Source organism: Ixodes scapularis, unplaced genomic scaffold, assembly GCF_016920785.2.
Source record: "Ixodes scapularis isolate PalLabHiFi unplaced genomic scaffold, ASM1692078v2 PGA_scaffold11__112_contigs__length_91849675, whole genome shotgun sequence".
NCBI classification, from domain to species: domain Eukaryota; kingdom Metazoa; phylum Arthropoda; class Arachnida; order Ixodida; family Ixodidae; genus Ixodes; species Ixodes scapularis.
This window is the reverse complement of record NW_024609837.1, coordinates 86,884,931-86,906,647: the sequence shown is the minus strand read 5'-3', so window position 1 is coordinate 86,906,647 and position 21,717 is coordinate 86,884,931. Positions and strand designations below refer to the sequence as shown.

Below are 21,717 nucleotides of genomic sequence, written 5' to 3'. Positions count from 1 at the left end.
GGAAGTCGAGTTTGGAGTTTTCTCCCCATTAACAACTGTGCAGGAGACACGCCATTGACACCAGGTGTGTCTCGGTAGGCTAGGAGGGCCAGGTACGGATCAGAACTTTTTGCGAACAAGTCCTTCACGGTACGCACCATACGCTCTACTTCGCCGTTACTCTGGGGGTACCGCGGGCTGCTAGTCTCATGGCGAAATCCGTACGCCTGAGCAAAGTTTGCAAACTCGTGAGATGCAAACTGCGGTCCGTTATCTGACCGCACGACGTCCGGGATCCCATAGCGAGCCATGCAACTCCTGACAGCCGAGATGACTGCTTGCGCAGAGATCCGAGAGAGATGACCTCAGGAAACCTTGAGTAGTAGTCTACAATCAGAACGTAATCACGTCCTTTTAGCTGGAAAAGGTCTATCCCGAGGCGCTGCCACGGTCTTTCTGGCGTTGGAGTCTGCATCATCGGCTCAGAGTGTACCACACGAGTTTCGGCGCATTTGGCACACTCGGCTACAAGATGTTCGATGTGTAAATTGCAGTTCGGTCACCAAACGCTTTCTCTGGCGCGTTCTTGACAGCGGCGAACGCCCTGGTGCCCTTCGTGCAGTAAGGCCATTATACTCTGTCGGAGAGCGGACGGAATGACGATGCGGCGATCTAGAAGTAGTACGCCTTTGTAGACGCTCAATCGTTCTCTCTCCTTCCAATACGGAGCAATGTGAGCTGGCACTTTGTTTTTGCTGGGCCAACCTCTTCCACAGTAAGTTACTACCATGGAACACTCCCCATCTTGCGTTTGGTGCTGGCGGACGTCTTCCAGTCGACTCGCCACCGCTGGCGGCAGGTCTTTGAAGACTTCGCCAATGAAGAGTTCCACACTCCCTACTTCTTTCGAAGCTGGCGCGTCACAAGGTGCTCGTGAGAGTGTGTCGGCAGTCGCCAAGAGCTTTCCCGGTACATACTTCATGTTGTACTGATAACGCATCAGCTTGATTCGCATGCGTTGCACCCGCGGTGGCAAAAGCTCCAGGTCCTTTCCCCCGAGAAGGGCGACAAGAGGAAGGTGATCTGTCTCGACCTCGAAGTTCAGACCACGAATATACTGGTCGAACCGTAAGACGGCCCACGTTACGGCTAGAGACTCCTTCTCCGTTTGACTGTAGCGACCCTCCGTGGGAGTGAGGGATCTGGAAGCAAAGGCGACAGCCCGCCGAGTCCCCGAAGGTTGCTCTTGAAGCAGCACGGCTCCCAAACCCAAACCATAAGAACTGGCATCTGCAGATACTACGGTAGGGTAGCGCGGGTGGTACTTTGCCATGCATGTTTCAGAGCTAAGCAGTGACTTGAGGCGGGCGAAAGCCTCCTCTTGGCTAGGACCCCACATCCAGACGCTGTTCTTGTTTAACAGAGAGCGAATTGGTGTGGTAACGTCAGCAAGGTGTGGAATGAACCGTCCGATGTGATTAGCCATCCCAAGCAACCGGCGTACACCGCTGATATCTTCTGGTGGCATCAAATTCTTGATGGCTTTGATCTTGTCTGGATCTGGCGAAATTCCTTCGGCATCCACGACAACGCCTAGGAACTTGACAGAGGTGACGCCGAATTCACACTTTTTCTCGTTCAGTGTAACCCCAGCTTGTTCCAGGCGACTCAAGACATCGGCCTGACGTTGATCGTGTTCGCGACGATCCCTCCCAAAGATTAGAATGTCGTCAATCATGTTGACGACACCCGAGAGACCTTCAAGAAGTCTTGACATCAGGCGTTGAAAGTACTCCGGTGCCGATGCGATGCCAAATGGAAGACGCTTGTAGCAATACCGGCCGAAGGGAGTGATGAACGTCGTGAGCTCTTCACTGTCACGACTAAGTTTCACCTGATGGAAGCTGGACCTAGCATCGAGCTTGGAAAATATCTGAGCTTCACCCAACTGACCCAGTATGTATTCGACAGTTGGCAAGACGTAACGTTCTCGCTGAATCACTTGATTCAGCTTTGTCAAGTCCACGCACAGTCTCTACCCGCCTGATGGTTTGGGAACAACGACTAGACCGAAACACCACTGAGTTGGCGTGTCGATTTTTCGAATGACACCTTGGGCCTCCATGTCATCCAGTTCCTTTTTCACGACACCTAGCAGAGGGATTGGAATCCGTCTTGGAACGCTCAGAGAAAATGGACGAACATTCGGCTGGAGACGGATGTGATACTCCTCTTGGAGTTCCCCCAAGCCTTGAAAAATCTCGGCTTGAGTTGATGGAACGTATTCCGTCGAGTCCAGGAACTGAATAACGCCCAGAGCTTCAATGGCAGGCAGTCCGAGAAGAGACGTGTGCTGATTTTGCACGACGTAGAGACGCTGGACCGTGAACTTGCCACGCCACTCCAAGGTAGCCTTGAAAGTCCCCAGAACGTTCAGACGTAGGTTGCCGGGACCCGACACCTCGCCGTCGGCTTCGTCCAGGACAATAGGAAGCCCCGGAAAAGAGGGTGAAACAACGGTGACCTCCGCACCCGAGTCAATTTTGAAGTTGGAAAGATGACCATTCACGCGCACCTCGGTGTATCTTGCATGCCGTGTGCTGACTGCGTGAAGCTCCACGGAGCCCAAGAGTTCTTTTCTCTTCTTAGCTTTGCAAACTTCTGCAAAATGGCCCTGCTTCTTGCAGAAATGGCAAGACGATTTCCGCGCTGGGCAATCTTTCCGCAGGTGAGGGTGACGTCCGCAATACTCTCAAGTTGAACTGGCGGACTGCTCAGATTTGCCGTGATAGCGTGCCGATTGACTGGTCGCTATCTTCTTGCGTCTCGCGGTGTCGACGTTCAGGTTTTCGGGGGCGGTATTCCCGCGGGCAACACTGGAGCGTGACAGCCGCTCTTTTTCGGCGTCCTTGTGAACACGGGCCTGACAGAGCGCTTCTTCCGCAGAGAGCCTCGTAGAACGACACAACTGGTCAGAGAGCTTGTCATCCCGCAACCCCACGACGAATTTGTCACGTACCAGGCGGTCTTCGACGTCCGCACTGTTGTAACCGCAGCGCTTGACCAGGTTACGAAGCGACGTGAAGAAGTCGTCGACAGACTCGCCTTGCTCTTGCGTCCGACGGTGGAACCGGCGACTCTCGCATATTTCGTTGACGGGATGCACGAAATGCGCGGCCAACTTCTCTTTGACGACCGCGAACGACAGGGTCTCTGGAGTTGGCGCTCCCAACGACGACAGGACGCTTCGAGCTTGCGGTCCCATGCAGTACAAGAGCGTGCGTACCTGCGCCTCGTCGCTGGCAGTATCGAGACCGGCTGCGAAGGCGTAGTCCTGATAAGTCGCGATCCATGTCGGCCATTCCGCCGGGCTGGTGAAAGTGAATGGAGCCGGAGGATGAAGTCCCGACGCTCCGACGCGAACCACTTGGATACGGGGTTCACCTTCCGCCATAGTGACGGCGTTAACCAGCTTCTGACACCATGTTCGGAACGTTCGGAACGGACGACGGCCAAGTGACAGCAGCTCAGCTCGTGACCACAACCAAAAAAGCCCTTTAATCTCACGCGCCGCTCCTTATATAATCCTCTATAAATGATGGTGTCCTCTGGTGAGCAATAAGAAAAAACACCATCACTTCAGTAGCGCCCACTACAGGCCCCAGCTGCCGACGCCGCGATCCATAGGGACGAAAGCTCTCATACCTCCGGTAGCTCTACAACCACTGGATCATCCGTGGGTCATATGACAACAAATGACTACAACGAAATTTCGACGCTTATTTCTTGGTCTATTGGTGTTCAAGGGAGCATTATCACATCAGACACACCAATCTCTTGTTGAAAAGACACGAAAATTAATTTTAAAACGAATTAAATTATTATCAACTAGCACCTAGTGGATGTCGCTACCGCCTCGTTTGTAATTGACTCCGTAAGTGTGACGTCATGGGTCCAAGCAAACCGTTGCTAGGGTCGTTGTTATGGACAAATACATGTGGCTAGGTTTCGCTACGAAAACCAGACCGTTCAAAAATCAGGAGTAGGATTTAAACTTCTAAAAATCACAGATATAGAAAGCTTGAATGTCATATATGTTTCGGCAGAAGTGCTCTAGTAATCGCTTGTTTCTGAAATATTTCCGGTTCTCAAGATGCCGGCAGCCGACGACGAATGCAAGAAGAATGCCGACTGCCACACGCCCGCCGGCCAAGCCGGCGCCGGCGTCTGAATCGGGTGAATAAAGACGATATTCTGATATTGCATTTGTTTGAAATATAATGAGTTTCAGACACTTATAAGAATTTATAGTGGGGTGCGATGGAAAAATATGGTTTGTCGAAAGTCCGGGCGTCGATCGAGATGATCGTCTGCTAAAAGATCGCAATGCACCCGTGAGAAAAGCACTTCAGGCGATCGGTAGAGATCCCAAATTTTGTTTGCAGACTCGCGCTATGGGAGGGTGCTTCGTACCTGGTTGTAACCATCGCGTGGAGAAAGATTCTTGCAGTTTCTTCAGATTTCCGCAAAACCCCAAAACGTGAAAGAACTGGATAAAAACATAAGGTGAGTTTATTACAGATTGTACTCTCATCGCGGGTTCGAGGAGGTCTTCACCGAAAGAGCACATCCACAAAATTTAATGTATACAAAAAAAAAAAAAAAAAAAAAATTGCGAAATTGCGATAGACATGCAACTTTTAATAACCTGACAACCTCAATAATAATAATGCTAGCAAACGATTTACCTCGACGGCGTACGATTCGTTTCTCATGCTGGCCTGCACTACGCCGGTAATGCACTCCAGGTCGTCGTCGTAACTTATCTGCAGGACGTGGTTTGATTTTACGGAATTTTCGCCCTTCTGAACTAAACTGGGTCCTTCAAAAAAAAAAAAAAAAAAAAAAAAAAAACGCACATTGCGGAGGCCTTTACGGTTACGGCGATGCACTTGCTTGTGTTGCTTGTGTCGTCTGCTACCAAAGCAAAGCGGAGTGGAATACTTCAGAAATTGCTTTCATCGTTGCAATGCGACGTTGAGATGACAAGAACATTTTCATAATTAGATATCAAGAAGTTAGGTTGCTTAACAAAAATTATTTACTTACTTGTAAGCGAAAATCTAGCCTCGTGTGGAATCTCCATGCATTAGTGGTAGTCCATAGCAACGTCCCTAGCAACGGTTTGTTTGGACCCAGACGCCATGTTGTGATGTCATCATTTACGGGGTCAATGCTCGTCTAGAAACTTTGTGAGGTAGTGACGGTAACCACAGGTCTCTGTGACAATTGCTGGATCGCGCTTCCCCGCACCGAAAAATCGGCCACCGTCGGCCATCTTACGAGATTCGCTCTAGCGCTGTCAAGCCTAGACTAGGGTGCCTACACAGCGGAGCGGCGGAAACATGTAGGCACCCTAGTCCTTACTTGCCAGACGCGGGGTTCCAGAAAGTCAAGATCGGGGAAGCATCGAGAAATCGCCGATACACGTCCTATATTTTTCGCTGTCATCGGACGAGCTCCTTTCCCGAAAACGGGAAAACAAGAGGCGAAACCTGCTCGCCTGTCAGCAGTGAATCCGCATCCGAGCGGGGGAACGGAAAGAGGTCCCCCCGAGACAGAGTGAGGGGAGGGCACTCCAAGGCAGGGGACCCTCCGCTTCACGAACAGGTCGGTGCTCACGGCAAAGGAGGCCGAGCGTTCCGATCAGCGACCGTTATCGCGGCCATTGGGGAAGGGAGATCACAGGAATCCCCACATCTTTAATTTAATTTAACCAATATGCAGCGCCTTCCTGTGAAACAGTACTTTTATGGTACATTCGGATGGTGACTTTCGAGCGCTCCAATCATCCGAGTCGGAGCTACCACCCCAAGGAGGTTAGAAGTACTAGGAGGGGGCACGTTGCAATACTGGTGAAGCCTAGTCATAAAAAGTTTAAACGATTCTGTGCCCAGCGTGACCGCAGATCTCTCTGGCGATTGGTGCGCGTGACATGTCACGTGTGAGATGGATGGTTGCCCGAAGGAAAAATCCATCAATGTAACCCTGTTTGGCAGTCAATGTTTTCTAGTGGACCGCTGACTGTGCCTGACTGTACGTCAAGCATGTCTGATTGGCCAACAAGTTACTCTGACCGACAGTCAAACTCCAGTCAGACTCCGCCTGTCGGCTTTCTGATGGTTTCCTGGTGGCAGTCGGCCGCCGCGAAATGCCATCAGGATGTCTTGGTGGCGATTCTGATTGTACATCGACTGTCTCTGACTGTACGTCAAAACGCTTTGACGTGCAGACAGACGTACGGTCAAAGGACGTAAAGTTCGTTCGGATACACTATTTCGTCAAATCTATGAATACGAAAAGTAATCTATGCACGAGAAAACGATTTTGGGACGTGAGCCCATAAAACCGCTGAAGTTAGAGATTTGACACGCAACCGACCGACAACCTTGATCAGAAGCCCGCCGGAGCGCCGAACACGACCAACACAACACTTCGCACTTCGCTTCGCCCATAGAGGCTTCGCCGCTTCGCCGAGCTTTCATGAACGATCGCTCTCGACTCGTTTTGTTTGCTCGCTTGCTCCAACCTGTCGATCCTGCCCGGGCTCTACAATGTCTTATGTTTTAGTAGAATTTCTACTCGACAAGACCCAGCCTGTTGTGAGTTCCGTCGATGTAAGGGACTTTAGCGGTGTAGTTGAAGACGACAGGGTGTACCAGGTCTACCGGGCCGGTGATGCGCGAACAAAAGGATCGTTCTACGACGCGAAAGTACTCTACATGGCAGGTGAGTAGAACTGAAGTACGGCGAGTGATGTACGAGTGCTTTGCATAACATGCTGACGGCTTAACTGCATTTGCTGCCAAAGCATTTTGTATAAAACGAATAGTCAAATCGAGTTTCTCTAGCGGTGGGGCGTAGCATGGGGAGAAAGAAGAAGACGCCGTTTCGAACGGACGTGTTTTCATGATCTCCAAGGAAAATCATCAATCGGCCTCAGGCCGAGGAAACCCCAGTACTTCAAGTTTAAATGGCAATAACGATCTTCGAATGATGCACCCGGAGAATACTGTGGCGACACACATAGGCCCAGGAAATGCCCAGGCTCAGGCGGTAAGCCAAGAGGAGTACCGAATTCTGCTTCCACGATTTCCGCCGGCGGCTTTGTGCCTTAACTCTGTGTTTCTTCATGCTGACCTCACTGGTCGTCCTTACCGTGCGATGGACTTTCGCGACGGCCTAAAAGATGTGATAGATCTGAGTGAGGTGCTGTCCCTCGGGCAGTTCCAAATGAGCCACTTCTGGATGGCAACGATGTCAAATCCTGCAGCCGCGGAAAAGCTAAAGGCGGTGAAAGAACTCAAGGTAAAAGGGAAAAAGTGCCTCATTATTGATCCCAATTCGAAAGATGTCAAGATCAAACTGCTCTGGCTACCGTTGCACTTGGACGAGAAAAAGGTCGCTGAAGCCTTGGCGCCTTTTGGAACGGTGCGGAGTGTCGCGAGAGAGAAGTGGCGCGTTCCCGGGATGGAGAACATGGAGACAATGAACAGAGAGGTCTGCATGACTCTTCACGACACCGCGACTTCAGAAAGCATTCCTCATCTGTTAAAAGTTGCCGGATCGCAGACTCTTGTCGTCATGTCCGGACGGCCGCCCTTGTGTCTGAGATGCAAGAGAGTTGGCCACATTCGACGACAATGTCGTACTCCAAAATGTGCCCGATGCAACAGATACGGACACCAAAGCGATGAGTGCTATTCCAGCTACGCAAGCATACTTCGAGGCCCCGGCGCTGAAGCAGATTCCAACTCCGAGCTGTTGATGGACATCTCAGAGGTTGTGGATGCCAGTGGAGACATCCTTCCCACCCAAGGGGTAACGGCAGAACACACGCCCTCAAGTCCCAATGAGTGTCAGGCGTCGGCTGAGAAGAACATCGAACCGCCTCAAATCGGCGTAGCGACGGAAGGTGAAGCTCCATCTACACAGGAGTGTAACGACGAAAGAACTCCGCAACCATCGGAAGCACCGAGGCAGTCGGCGGACCCCGCAGGCAAGCCCACGGATTACGACAACGAAGATGACCCTGAAGCCACCATGGACACAACCCTCAGCACATCAAAGGACACTAATGAGAGCAAACGAAAAAAAGAAGTACCGCCAGACACCATCGCGAGTAAGCGGAAAACATCACTTGCGCGCTAGATGATAATATAACCCCTCCTCCCCACCCCCACCCCCCTCACCCCCATACCTCCCCTACCTCCTCCCCCTCCTTTTTCTCACGAGGGCATTCGTTTTATGACCTTGAATGTTAGAGGCTTCAATTCCCGCAAAAAGCAATATCATTTAAAGCGCCTCCTTGACGATAAGGATTTTGACTTTGTGGCACTGCAAGAAACAAAATTGTCAACAGAGGAACACGTAGAAAATGCCTTGAATATTTTCCTCCATCAGTATGAAATATGTTTTAGCCATGCTGTTGGTTTCTCTGGCGGTGTCATGTTGTTTATTAAGAAGTCTTTTCAGTTATCTGAATTAATGGTCACGACAGATCTTTGCGGGCGCTTCATCATGTGCGACTTTCGAGTTACTGACGTATATTGGCGTGTAATATGTGTTTACGCACCAAATGACGTTAATCAAAGAGTAGCGTTCTTTCATCATCTACGACCCTATTTAATTTGTAACAAATTGGTAGTTCTTCTAGGAGATTTCAACTGTGTTTGTGAGGAAGCAGACAGGACGCCTACTAAATCGCGCATTGACAAAAGTGCACAAATACTGCTAAATATGGTTGACGAGAGCAATATTTTTGACGCAGCTTCATTTCAACAAGGAGGAAAGCAACTGCAGTTTACGCATTTTCAAAACTCCTCTCACGCACGCTTAGATAGAATTTATTGTTCCGTAGACCTTATCAACTGTCTAGGGAGTTATACGGTGGATCCAGTATTTTTCACTGATCACTGTGTGGTCTCGTTAACAGTAGGGAAGAAGATAAGAAAAAAGGAAATAAACTGGAAGCTATTGAAACTCAACTGCCAACTACTAAAAGACGAACATTTTTTGGCCACTTCTAAAGATCTCTTAAAACAAGTAGGAGAAATGACTGAGCACATTTTTGTTAAGTGGGAACTATATAAGCAAGATTTAAAACAGTTAGCAATTGAGAGGAGCAGTATTCTGAAATTTGAGAAGTCAGAAACAGAAAAAGCACTGCTACGTAATTTACGCGTCTTGGTCGAACTTGAATGCACAAACCCCGGACAGGGATTTGAAGACATAACTCGCATGAAAGCCGAATTAGATACATTGTACCAGGATCGTTACCAAGGAGCTGTTGTGCGCACGCGCACAGAAAAGTATCTTATGGGAGAACAGCCTACAAAAAGAGCAATGGAGGAGGAGAAGAGGTATGCCATAACTAAAGAAATTACGGAAATAGAAGATAATAACTTGATAATCACAGATAAGGAAACCATAGCCCACGTCTTTGTTAAACATTACCGAAAGATGTTTGGGAAAAGTGCTTCATCGATAGATAACGACTACCTTAAGGAACTGGTAGCTTTACTGCCCCAATTAGATGAGGAGTGCAGAAAGGGGCTTGAGGAACCCATCAGCTTACAAGAAATAGAAAAAGCCATTGATGACCTTCCGAAAGGAAAAACTCCTGGTCCAGATGGTATCACAGGGGAATTTTATAAACTGCGTAAAAATGCTTTAGCTCCCATTCTGTTAGAAATCTTTCAAGAGGCTTACAAGGCAAACACATTACCCCCCTCTTTTTTGCATACTCATACTATTCTCATACCAAAGACTGACAACAAAACCAAACTTCTGCACGTGAGTGGTTATCGGCCCATCACGTTATGCAATGTAGATTATAAGGTCTTCGCAAAAGTTTTGACCAACAGATTACAACATGTTATTTGTGCTTTAGTCGGGGATCACCAGACTTGTGGGATTCGTGGGAGGGCTATACAGACCAATGTTCACATTGCGAGAAGTGTACTAGAGTGCGCCACGAGTAATAACGACCAAATTGCGATGCTCCAAGTTGATCTAGCGAAAGCATTCGACCGTGTTTGTCATACCGTTCTGTTCATGATTTTGTCGCACGTTGGTATCGGAGATATTGTTTTTCAGGGTGTTCAAATGTCTTACCGCAACTGTTCCACAAGTTTAATCATAAATAACAGTGTCACAGAGAGCATCCCAGTGCGTTCTTCAGTTCGCCAGGGCTGCCCCCTTTCTCCTTTACTGTTTACTTTGTATTTGGAACCCCCATGCCAAAGTATAATTAGAAGTAAAGACGTCTACGGTTTCACTCTATGCAAAACCGAAATTAAGGTCCTGGCTTATGCAGACGATATTGCCTACTTTTGCAAAGACAAGAAATGTGTGACCAAGGCAGTTGAACTCACACGTAACTTTTGTGAGGTTACTGGGGCTTCAGTGAATTTAGAAAAGTGCAAAGGATTCTGGCATGGAGCGTGGGCCACGACGCCTGAACATTACGAAGACATACAATGGAGTTGTATTCCCTGTGACTATCTCGGAGTGCCCTTAAGACACTTCCGGAACAGCAGGACCTACTGGTCTGGAGTGGCGAACGATTTAGAAAAGCGAACGAAAGGCTGGTCCCACAGGAATTTGTCAATTTTCGCCCGTTCCACAGTCTGTAACGTATTTTTGGCGGCTAAACTGTGGTACGTTCTACAGGTACTGCATTGTGCCCGGACAAATATACAAAGACTGCATAGGGTGTTCGCCGTTTTTGTATGGAAATCTGTTTGGGAACCAATGCGTCGAGATAACTTGTTTCGCCGGGTACCTGACGGAGGGATCGGACTTCCGCATATGTTTGTTCGCCAATTGGTTTCCCGCTTTCTTTTTCTAAGAGACCAAGAACATCCCTTTCTTCGAGAAATAGTACAGAATAGACTGGCAAGCTCTCTTACTGACTATATTGTATCTTCGGGTGGATACCAAGAAACTGTACTGGTCGGATATTTAAAAGAGGTGGTCGAGGCATTTCAGTTTTTATCGGTAAGATTTACTAGAGACTACCTAACGAGTGTAACGCGGAAGAAGTTGGCAAGAGATCTTTTAAGTATTTTGTTTCCTCTACCAATTTACCGAACGATGGCTGACGGTGGATCCAGTTGCGATGTCCTAAGCCGGGTCAAAAAGATGTGCATCCCACCCGCAGCAAAAACTTTCTTTTTTAAACTACATTGTTTAAACTACATACCTACAAAATCATGGCTCAGAGAAAAGGGTTTATTTGTTCCATGGTCAGAAAATTGTACGCTATGTAAATCGCCAGAAACAGTTGAGCACGTTTTCATCCACTGCTGGGATGCTGTATTTTTCTGGGATGTTCTGCAACGCACTTTAAAAAAAGATATCGATATCACTTTGTTTACCATTCGTTTCCTACCTGTGTCCTCTAGAGACGCCTTCCCTTATGACCTTGTAATGCTGCTTTCATTATACAGCATGTGGAAGTCCCGTATGGACATTAGAAACGAGAACTTACACCCTAAGACTGTAAGACTTCATTTCATTGAGCTTGTTACCCGCATCAAAAGTGTTTATGAAACCCAAACTGTTGTACCTGAATGGGTATCCTTATTTAATACTCTTCAACATATAAAAGATTTTTGATGTAAAAACAATGATGTTAATCAGATATTGACCTAAAAAGGTATTTTGTATACTCATCGTACTTTCTTCCATGCAATAAAGAAAGAAAAAAAAAAGGTAGGGCGTAGCATAGCGGTTATGGTGTCCGATTTGTACGCATATGGTCGCGGGTTCGATGCGCGGTGGTGCTGCTTCTTTTTTTTTTTTTTTTCGAACTTTTTGTTTTATCGAGGCATTTGGCGATATTTATGAGTGCGTATAGCTTTACTCTTATATAAATGCTGCCCTTGTTGACGAAATTCCCTTGGCAGTGGCAGTCAGAAGTCATCTGATGGACCATCAGATGACGTCTGATGGTCCATCACGTTCCACCAAGGCTGCTGACTGGCAGTCAGTGTCCCAAATTACGTAGCTTGATGGAATTTTCAATAGGGTGATTGTAGAAGGACTCCTTGCAGGCTTGCGCGCGCTCCGTCCGGTAGGTTTTATCAGGTCGAGGTCTAGACTGTGGTGTATTCTAGTACCCCACAGCAAGACGAAGGCTAGCTACGGCCACGTGATGTGGTCACGTTGGCATGGTAAGTGAGGAGAGTAAGGAGAAAAATGAGAAAGAGGCGAGGCGTCAAGGGAGCATGGCTTGTGGAGGCTACGCGGCCGACGTCGTGCCCTCTCCTACCCTTCTATTCTCCATGTACCACCCGGAGCGCCTCCGCATCGGAGCGAGAGAATCGGCGCGCCCAGCCAACACCATCTAGAGTTGCCCAGCCGAACGCTGCTCAATTTTTCGGAGCTGCAAGCCGAGCGGATAGAGGGTGGCCTGCGCCACTAGAGGACGGCGCGAGCCGCTCTCTAGCGGAACTTTTGCTTCTCGGATTCAAAGGGTTCATCACTGACCTCTATGACAATTGCTGGATCGCGCTTCCCCGCTTGTTCGCTGCAGCGCAAGTGAAGCCACCGGACTTCACTCGCTTGGGATACGATTTGCCGTTTTAGCTCGCCTTTGCTGCGGTTTTCCAGCGTGCTGTAGACACGTTTTCTACTCGTTCATCGTCATTCGCCAAAGACGTTTTTTGAAAACTCTGTGTATTGTTGAGACTTGCCGTTGTGAACACGTGGAAAATTTTACGAAAGTGCAGTGTCGCAGGAAAAAGGCACAACGCGTCGAAAGGAAGGGCTGGCAACGTGTTCAAAGCTTCCTTGGCACGCCGAAGTGCCGTGTCTCTGTGCCTTCGCACGCTTGGATACCGACCAAAAACCGACGCCGTGTGTATGTGTTTAGCGAGTGCAATGTGCGTGAAGCTGTTCGTGCCTCTGGATTAGCGTCTTTTCCCCCTCGCGGTTTAGGAACGAGCTTAATCCAGCGTCCACTAGCGACGGAAGATGGGGGGAAGGTACGTCTTTTTTTCGTCCTTAGACGATTTACACAATACCGTGCACAACAGCTCCTCATCACTGATCAGTGCTGGCTTATTATCAACCTACTTAATTGCACTTGACGTTTGAGCGCGGCTCGCCTAATTGTAATTGGTCAACAGATTGCACACGACCATATCGGCCGCGCTTCAAAGATTTTCATTCTCGCCGTCTTGTACTTTTGCTTTCGAAAACCCCCCTGGCTCCACAACGTTGCCCTATTCGTGCTCCCACGGAATCTATTAGAGGACATAGCCATGGTTAATATAGTACATAAGAACACGTACAGATCTCCCCCTTTTATTGATAGCAACTCACCGGAACAGCTGGACGATCCAGAACTCCGTGGCCGATATATATAAATGATCTAAAGGCATCTACGCGCGACGTCAATTCTTGACCGGTATCCAAGCGTGCGAAGACACAAAGATGCATCACTCGGCGTGCCAAGGAAGCTTTGATCACGCCGCGACACCGGCGACACGTTTTCGGCGAGTTGTACCTTTTGATACGGCTTCACGCAGGAAGGCACTCACTTGATCGAATGACGTTTTAGCGAACGCCCACGTTTCATCGAACGACACTGTTGTGTGTCCGCCGACAAAGGAGATACTTTGGTACGGAACGTGTCTTTATTCCGCAACCAACATGGGGAGCGACTTGCTCCGTAGCGTCCAGCTCAAGCGGCCCAATGAAACAGACTACTCGCCGCCCGGGTGCCCCACCCCAGAGTTCCCCGCGGCGTTGTACCCAGGGTGACCCGACCCGAACCTCACTCCGCCAAACACCACATTCTTCCGCACTTGATTGAGTAAGTCCCCCTTAGGTCAGTCCCCCGGTGAATAACGATCAGGAGGGCTGCGCACTCTTGTTGGATAGCGCTGAGTCGGCGTTCGAGGCCTTGAAATACTGGTCGACCCCGGGTCCGTTGAGGCACTTGTAGGTGGGCTGGCAGGGGGAGGCTGCGCTTGGCTTGCTGTACTTAAAGCTTGCGGTATGAAGCTAGCTCCATCTTCCTCCCGCGACGCCGGCGTTCCAACTTCCTGGTCCCCCTCCTGCCGAATGTGATCCTGATGGCGTCGCCAGATGACTGTGTCATGGTCCCGGTACACACGCAGCTTGTACGAGACAGGACCGCTCCTTGACAGTATAGTTGCCTTTAGCCACTTGTCTGCCCGATGGGGGTTCCACACACGTACCCGGTCCTTTATTTTAAACTCTCGGGTGCGGCAGCTTCTTTGCAACATCTGGCGGAACTGATGCCTGGCCACTCTCTTTTCTACAGATGGCTTGAGAACATCCAGTCTAGTGCGAAGGCGTCTTCCCAAAAACAAAACTGCTGGCGCCTCCCCCGTTGTTGCATGTGGAATGTTTCGGTAGGTTTGCAAAAACTTTCCTAAGGTCTGCTGCAGTGGCTCCGAGGCAACTCCCTTGCGCAGCGCCGATTTTAAGGTTTGCACAAATCTCTCCGCCAGGCCGTTGCTACTGGGGTGATACGGTGCTGTTAACACATGACGTGTTCCGATCCGTTTTAGAAAGTCCTTGAACTCGTTTGACGTAAACTGTGTACCTATGTCAGAAACCAACGTCTCGGGCATTCCAAAACGCGCAAACACCTCCTGTAGCTTTTCAATAGTCTTTGCCGAGGTTGTCGCTTGCATAATAAACACCTCTGGCCATTTTGAGTGGGCATCCACAATTACCAAAAACATAGCTCCTCGAAATGGTCCAGCGTAGTCTACATGTACCCGCTGCCATGGTTTGGTGGGCCACGACCAAGGATGCAAAGGCGCTTGCGTAGGCAGATTACGCTGTTGCTGACACTGCTCACACGCCTTCACATGGTTTTCCACATCCTGGTCCACTGAGGGCCACCAAAAATAACTCCTAGCTAGCTCCTTGGCTCGCACTACTCCTGGATGCCCTTCATGGATTTCGTCCAGCAGCACGCTCCGTAGCTTTTCCGGCACTACCACTCGCAGTCCTAACATAAGGCAGCCCTGTTGTGCCGACAGCTCCGTGTTACGTTGAAACCAAGGTTCCAGCGCTTGGTCTCCCACGTAAGGAGGCCACCCCTTCAAGACGTAGTCGTACACCCGCCTCAGCAACGGGTCTCGTGCGGTTTCTCTTGCAATGTCCCGACTGTCCACCGGCAAGGACAGTAATCTTAAGGAACAAAAAGACTCCACTTTTTCGTCACTCTCTTGCCGCCCTTCCACTGGAAGTCTGGAGAAACAGTCCGCTTTAACATTCTCAGTCGACCGCTTGAACACCAAAGAATACCTGTAGGCAGACAGGGTCACTGCCCACCTTTGCAGACGTGCAGCCGCCATTGCCGGGATCCCAGTCTTTGGTCCAAAAATAGTCTGCAAGGGCTTATGGTCCGTCACAAGCTTAAACGTGCGTCCATAAAGCAACGCCAGCGCTTCCTTTTCCAACTGGCTGTACCCTTTTTCTGCAGACGTCAGTGTCCGTGACGCGTATGCGACTGGCCGCGCAGTTCCATCTTCCAATATGTGAGACAACACAGCTCCAACACCGTAAGATGATGCGTCACACGCCAGTTGTAAGGGTGCTGTTGGGTCGTAGTGTACAAGCACTTCTGAGGACATCAACAACTTTTTGACTCGTTGGAAGGCCTCTTGACATGTACGGTCCCAGTGCCACTTCACATCTTGATGTAGTAGCTTGTAGAGTGGAGCCACTATGGTTGCCAGTTGAGGAACAAACTTGCCGTAGTAGTTCACGGCTCCCAGAAGCGATTTCAGCTGCGACACGTCTGCTGGTGCTGGTGCCTTTACGATAGCAGCCACCTTCTCCTCCGACGTCCTTATTCCTTCAGGACTTATCACATGTCCCAGGTACTGCAACTGATCCTGGAAGAAGGCACACTTTTCTCGCTTGATGCGAACGCCTCGTTCCGCAAAACGCTTGAACACCTCCTCCAGACTTCTTAGATGCTCCTCCTGCGATTTTCCGGTAATTAGCACGTCATCCAAATAACATGCCACCCCTGGGATTCCTTTCAGCATGTTATCCATTACCCTCTGGAAAATTGCTGGGGCCGACGCTATTCCAAAAGGTAAGCGATTCATGAGGTATAGGCCTTTGTGTGTCGTGATGGTCAGTAATCGTCGGGACTCCTCACTCATGACAACCTGCTGATATGCTCTGTTGAGGTCAATTTTTGAAAAACTCTGACCTCCCGCCAACACTGAGAAGAGCTCATCTACTCTCGGCAAGGGATAACGCTCAACATCCAACATCGGATTCAATGTCATCTTGTAATCGCAGCACAATCGTATGGTGCCATCCTTCTTGGGAACAGGCACTAATGGTGTCGCAAACTCGCTACTGGTTGTCGGTGTGATGACACCAAGGGCTTCTAGGTTCGACAGTTCCTTTTCTACAGCTGGAACCAATACAAAGGGTACACTCCTGGCCTTCAAAAACTTGTGATGACGTCCTTCTTTAAGGAACAGCCTCGCTTCCTCTCCAGAGATCTTCCCCAGTTCGTCCTTGAAGATGGCCTGATACCTGTCTAGTAATACTTGCAACTTGTCCACTGGCATCGGACTTGCCCCTTGTGTGCTCCTCTGAAGATTGTTGAAGCCCGTCACTTGCTTCCAGTTCAACCGCAGCCTCTGTAGCCACTCCCGGCCAAGAAGTGGTGGCCCTGACTGGTTCAGGACATACAATGGCAGGACTCTTGTTTCCTCTTGATGCGAAACTTTAACTTCCAGAACTCCACAGGGCTTGACAGTTTCCCCGGTGTACGTCTTCAACCGCAGCGCCGTCGGCTTCAAGTTCAATGCCGCAAACCTCTCACGGTACTGCTGCTTTGAGATGACTGATACCGCCGCTCCGGTATCGATTTCCATTGTCACCGGCGAATTCTCAACCAGCACTTCTACCGTCAATGGCTGGTCCTTTGGAGCTGTAATGCGGTTGACATGGGCGTCCTTAGTCACCGTTAAAGTTTTCAGCGACTTCTTCCTTCCTTGCGGCTTCCTCTCCTGAAATGAGCGGCATGCTCGCTGAATATGCCCCACTTTCTGGCATTTGTAACAGGTCGCCTCGCTGTGTATGCACGTGCGTGCGAGATGCTTGCTTGACCCGCAACGGTAACAAGCCACCCCTCGCTTCTTAGTATCTTCCTTGTCACCTTTCAACTTGTGGACGCTGGCGCTTTCCACTTGGTCGCTGTTGCCACCAGACCCGTGCACCTCGGATGTGCTTTTTATCGCTGTCTCCAAAGCCACGGCCCGGTCAACCGCTTTCTGGAAGGTCAACGTCTTATCTTCGGCGAAAAGTGCTCGCTGAATATCCACGCGGCGCATTCCGCAAACGAACCGGTCACGCAATGACTCATCCAAAAACGTGCCAAAGTCGCACGTTCGTGCGAGCGTCCTTAGCGCGGCGACGAACTGCGCAATAGTCTCGCCCTCCTCTTGAATTCGGCGATGAAATCTGGCTCGCTCTGCAATAACAGACGGCTTGGGTTCTAGATGGTCTCGTACACTCTTAAAAAAAAGGGTACTGTAGTACCCTCCTTGAGGGGGAAACTGACGAGCACACAGGGCAACCCCTTTTGGAGGTAACGTTACCGCCTGCAACGAGGGTGCAAACTTACCTCCTTGGTTAGGGTGCAACATTGCCTCCTTTTGGAGGTAACCTTAGTTCCTTTTGGAGTTAAAAGTGCATCCTTTCAGGGTCAGCCTTTACCTCCTTTAGGGGGTAATTTCAACCCTTTTGGGAGGTAAGACGACATAATTGAGGGCGCTGCTTTTACCTCCTTTTGGAGGGAACTATGATCCACTTTGGGGTTAAATGTACACGACGAGGAAAACTGCTCAGAAAACGCGCGCTACGAGGAACAAACACGTCAGGACAGTGCTGTCCTGTCGTGTTTGTTCTTCGTAGTCCGCGATTTCCGAGCTGTCTTTCCCATCATGTATAACAGCAACCAACTGGCCCAGTTCACCCCCTAATACAGGTTAAATGCACACTTGATGGAATCACTTTTGCCCCCTAAAACAAGGTACTGTGGCCCTTTGTGGGTGTGATAGTACATGTTTCAATGGTGGGCCTTACAATAGATGAAGACGGCCTAGTTCTGAAAGTAAATGACAATGTTTTATTGTGGCTGTCACAGACAAAATGGCATAAAAATCAATGGCATGACTATACATCTTATAAAAATTCTAAGATGAAACCACTAAGCGCCATAAAGGCATCGGGAACAACACTTTCGGGCCTCTAGTTCGCGACAGTCAATAAAATTATCACAAAAAGTACATAAACAATCGATGTCTACCCGGAAAATAACAGTGAATGCTTGGAACACTGCTTGGAATAGCGAAGCTTCACTGGGGTGAACTCAAATGACTGAGTTTTGTACAAACCAGAATCAAAATGAACGCACTGTGATATAAAATAGATTCTTTATCATATATATTGCAAACAGCAATACAAACCAATACACGACTAGCAATGACTAGTACGTTGCAACTCAAGGAGAGCAGTACACTATGCCCGTCCTATCCACAGTAGTGGAATGAACGCTGGAGTGGAGGAAATCAGACTCCGGGATTTGCTCTTCCAATGTGGAAAGAAGAAAGGGCTTGTATCTCCTGCTGCTAATGAGCTGTATTTAAACCTTGCAAGCACAAATCAGTGTGAACATGGAACCACAACCCTCGAATGCTTTGAGGCACCAAGTATGAAGTACACTGAAATAAATTAAGTATGCCAATGCTGCACAAAGCAAAAAGCTGTGAGTTCGAAAATTACAAAAATGTGACTCTAAAGCAATATCATTGACCTTCTGTAACTCTCAGAATCAACCATCCTGCCTTATGTCAGACAAAAAAAAAAAAAAAAAAAAAAACATTAAACAAGTGACATAAAAAATTCCTAAACCTGCATAAAAAGGCATTAAAAGAGAAACTACTTTTTGGCATTTCGTTTAGGTTCGAAAGCAATTCGTTGCACGTGACTCCACATTTGAGTGTTTCAGATCAATGAAGTACTCTAGTGCAATGAATCTGCCCCTGAACTGGTGATGATACGTGTAGTCAAAGATGAAGTAGAGGCAGAATGCAACCAGGACTGCCTCAGCAGGCGACGCGGCTTCGAGGTCTCCCTCCACTGCCACATCGCTGAGCGCCCCAGGATTACTTAGGCTTGAGCTGACAGCCACCGGGTAGATTGCACCGCCTACCTGGAACCAAAAAAATGTGGAAATCATGTGATATGAAGTTGAAACATATCATCTCCAATTTAAATAAACTGTGAAGAAATATTAGATTTTTCTAAGACGCATTTTGAGCATTTGATGGGCCACTGATTCTAGCATTATAAAGCATCAACCATACTTACCAGACGTGACTAGTTTAACTGTTGACTAACCACCACTGACTGAAATTATCATATGGCTGGTGGAAATCGTAGATTAGTAAGCACTTTGTATTCGCCGGTCATGTTTAAATTTAATGTCACCCCGATTTACTTAGAAGACTAACAAATCTTAGTCAAAGGGGTACAACTACTGTAGCAGGTTAGTATATACAAGTGCTGATTGTTGGGCGAGTTGGTATCGTACGTGAAAAAACATGAGTGCGCTTTAAGACAACGACAGAGGAAGAACGTACACCACAGAGCGCTACACCACATTAGCTACTCAGCACCACAGCAGACCCACATGACCGCCAACCCTAACTGCCGAACTTCGGCAAATATGCAAATATTTTTGCCGAAGTGCTCTGCCAGATTAAAATTGAATGTATGTTTTATTTGAACATGAGAAGAACAGTACACAAGGACGAAAACAAAGAAAAAGAACACACCCAAAAAGAACACACCAAAAAAGACACGCTCAAGCGCCTTGTGTGTCCTACTCTAATTTATTTACTCGAAGTATACCCTCAATTTTCTCTGGAAAATGAACGAACACCACACACACACAAAGAAAATATTAAAATCAAGAACCTCATTTCAAGTGCCCAAATGCGAACAAGAACATCAAAATAATATACCTGACTACGCTTACCTGCAGTTGCGTCCAAGGTAGCAGGCATCCAGTACCCTCGACGAAATCACCCTACAACGTTGACGCAGTAGGAAAGAAATATATTCAATCAACTTCAAATAATGCAAACTTGAGCCATCTGACTCGCCCACTGCATGACCAGCTTTTAAAAATGCCTGATCAGACGCAAAAAAGAAAAATGCCAAGACAACAATATAGTTTCTAGTCTCTCTGCCGACAATAACTTAATGACCTTATTCAGTAATATACTAGTACTAATGTTTGCGAAGCGCACGAATAATTTCTAACTGCCGAATGTTGAACTTCGACAAATATGTAAATTTTGTTGCCGAAGAACTTTGCCAGATTAAAATTTAAAATTGAATGTATGTTTTATTTAGACATGAGAAGAACAGCACACAAGGACGAAAACACAAAAAAGAACACAGAAAAAGACGCACTGAAGCGCCTTGTGTGTCTTACTGTAATTTATTTACTCGAAGTATACCCTCAATTTTCTCTCAGAAATGAAAAGAACAGCACACACACAAAATAAACATAAAGATCAAGAGCCCCATTTCAAGTGCACAAATGGGAACAAGGAAATCAAAATAAAATATCGTACTACGCTTGCCTGCAGTAAGCAGTATTAAGAACGGTCACGGGATTTGTCCAAGGTAGCAGGCATCCAGTAACCTCGACGAAATCACCCTGCACTTAACGTTGCCGCACGACGAAAGAAATATATTCAATCAACTTCAAATAATGCAAACTTGAGCCATACCTAAAGCGCCTACTGAAAGATTAGACTTTTAAAGAAACCTAATCACACGCAAAAAAAAAAAAAAGTCATGACGACATTATAATTGCTAGTCTCTCTGCCGGCAACAATTTAATGACCTTATTCCGTAATATACTACTTTTAATGATTGCGGAGCGCACGAATAATTTCTAATTGCCGAATGTCGAACTTCGGCAAATATGTAAATATTTTAGCCGAAGTGATTTGCCTGATTAAAATTCAATGTATGTTTTATTTAGACATGAGGAGAACAGCGCACAAGGACGAAAACACAAAAAAAGAACACCGAAAGAGACGCACGCAAGCGCCTTGTGTGTCTTACCCTAATTTATTTACTCTAAATACCCTCAATTTTCTCTCGGAAATTAACAAACAGCACACACACAAAATAAACATAAAGATCAAGAGCCCCATTTCAACTGCACAAATGGGAACTAGAAAATCAGAGTAAAATGTCGAACTACACTTACCTGCAGTTAACAGTGTTAAGAACTGTCACGAGATGAGTCCAAGGTAGCAGGCATCCAGTACCCTCAACGAAATCACCCTACAACGTTGCCGCAGGACGAAAGAAATATATTCAATCAACTTCAAATAATGCAAACTTGAGTTATATTGTTTTAGAAATGCCTGATCACACGCAAAGAAAATGCCAAGACAATATAATTGCTTGTGGTGTTACTGCAATCTAGTTGAGTTTGGACTTGCTTGGGTTAGCCGCATCGCGTTGGCATCAGTCTGTGCCGTGTGTGTTTTTCTTCCTTTTTTGTTTTGGACTCGTTCGATCTGGGATCACCATGTAACGCGCTACTACGAAGCACCGTCTTTTACG

At 47.9% G+C, this 21,717-nt stretch overlaps 1 protein-coding gene across 1 annotated transcript in view; it reads left to right on the top strand.

Moving 5' to 3' along the window:
- LOC8039860 (snRNA-activating protein complex subunit 3) overlaps nucleotides 1-21,717 on the top strand; it is a 110,126-nt gene that overhangs the window by 1,313 nt on the left and 87,096 nt on the right. The window lies entirely within an intron of this gene.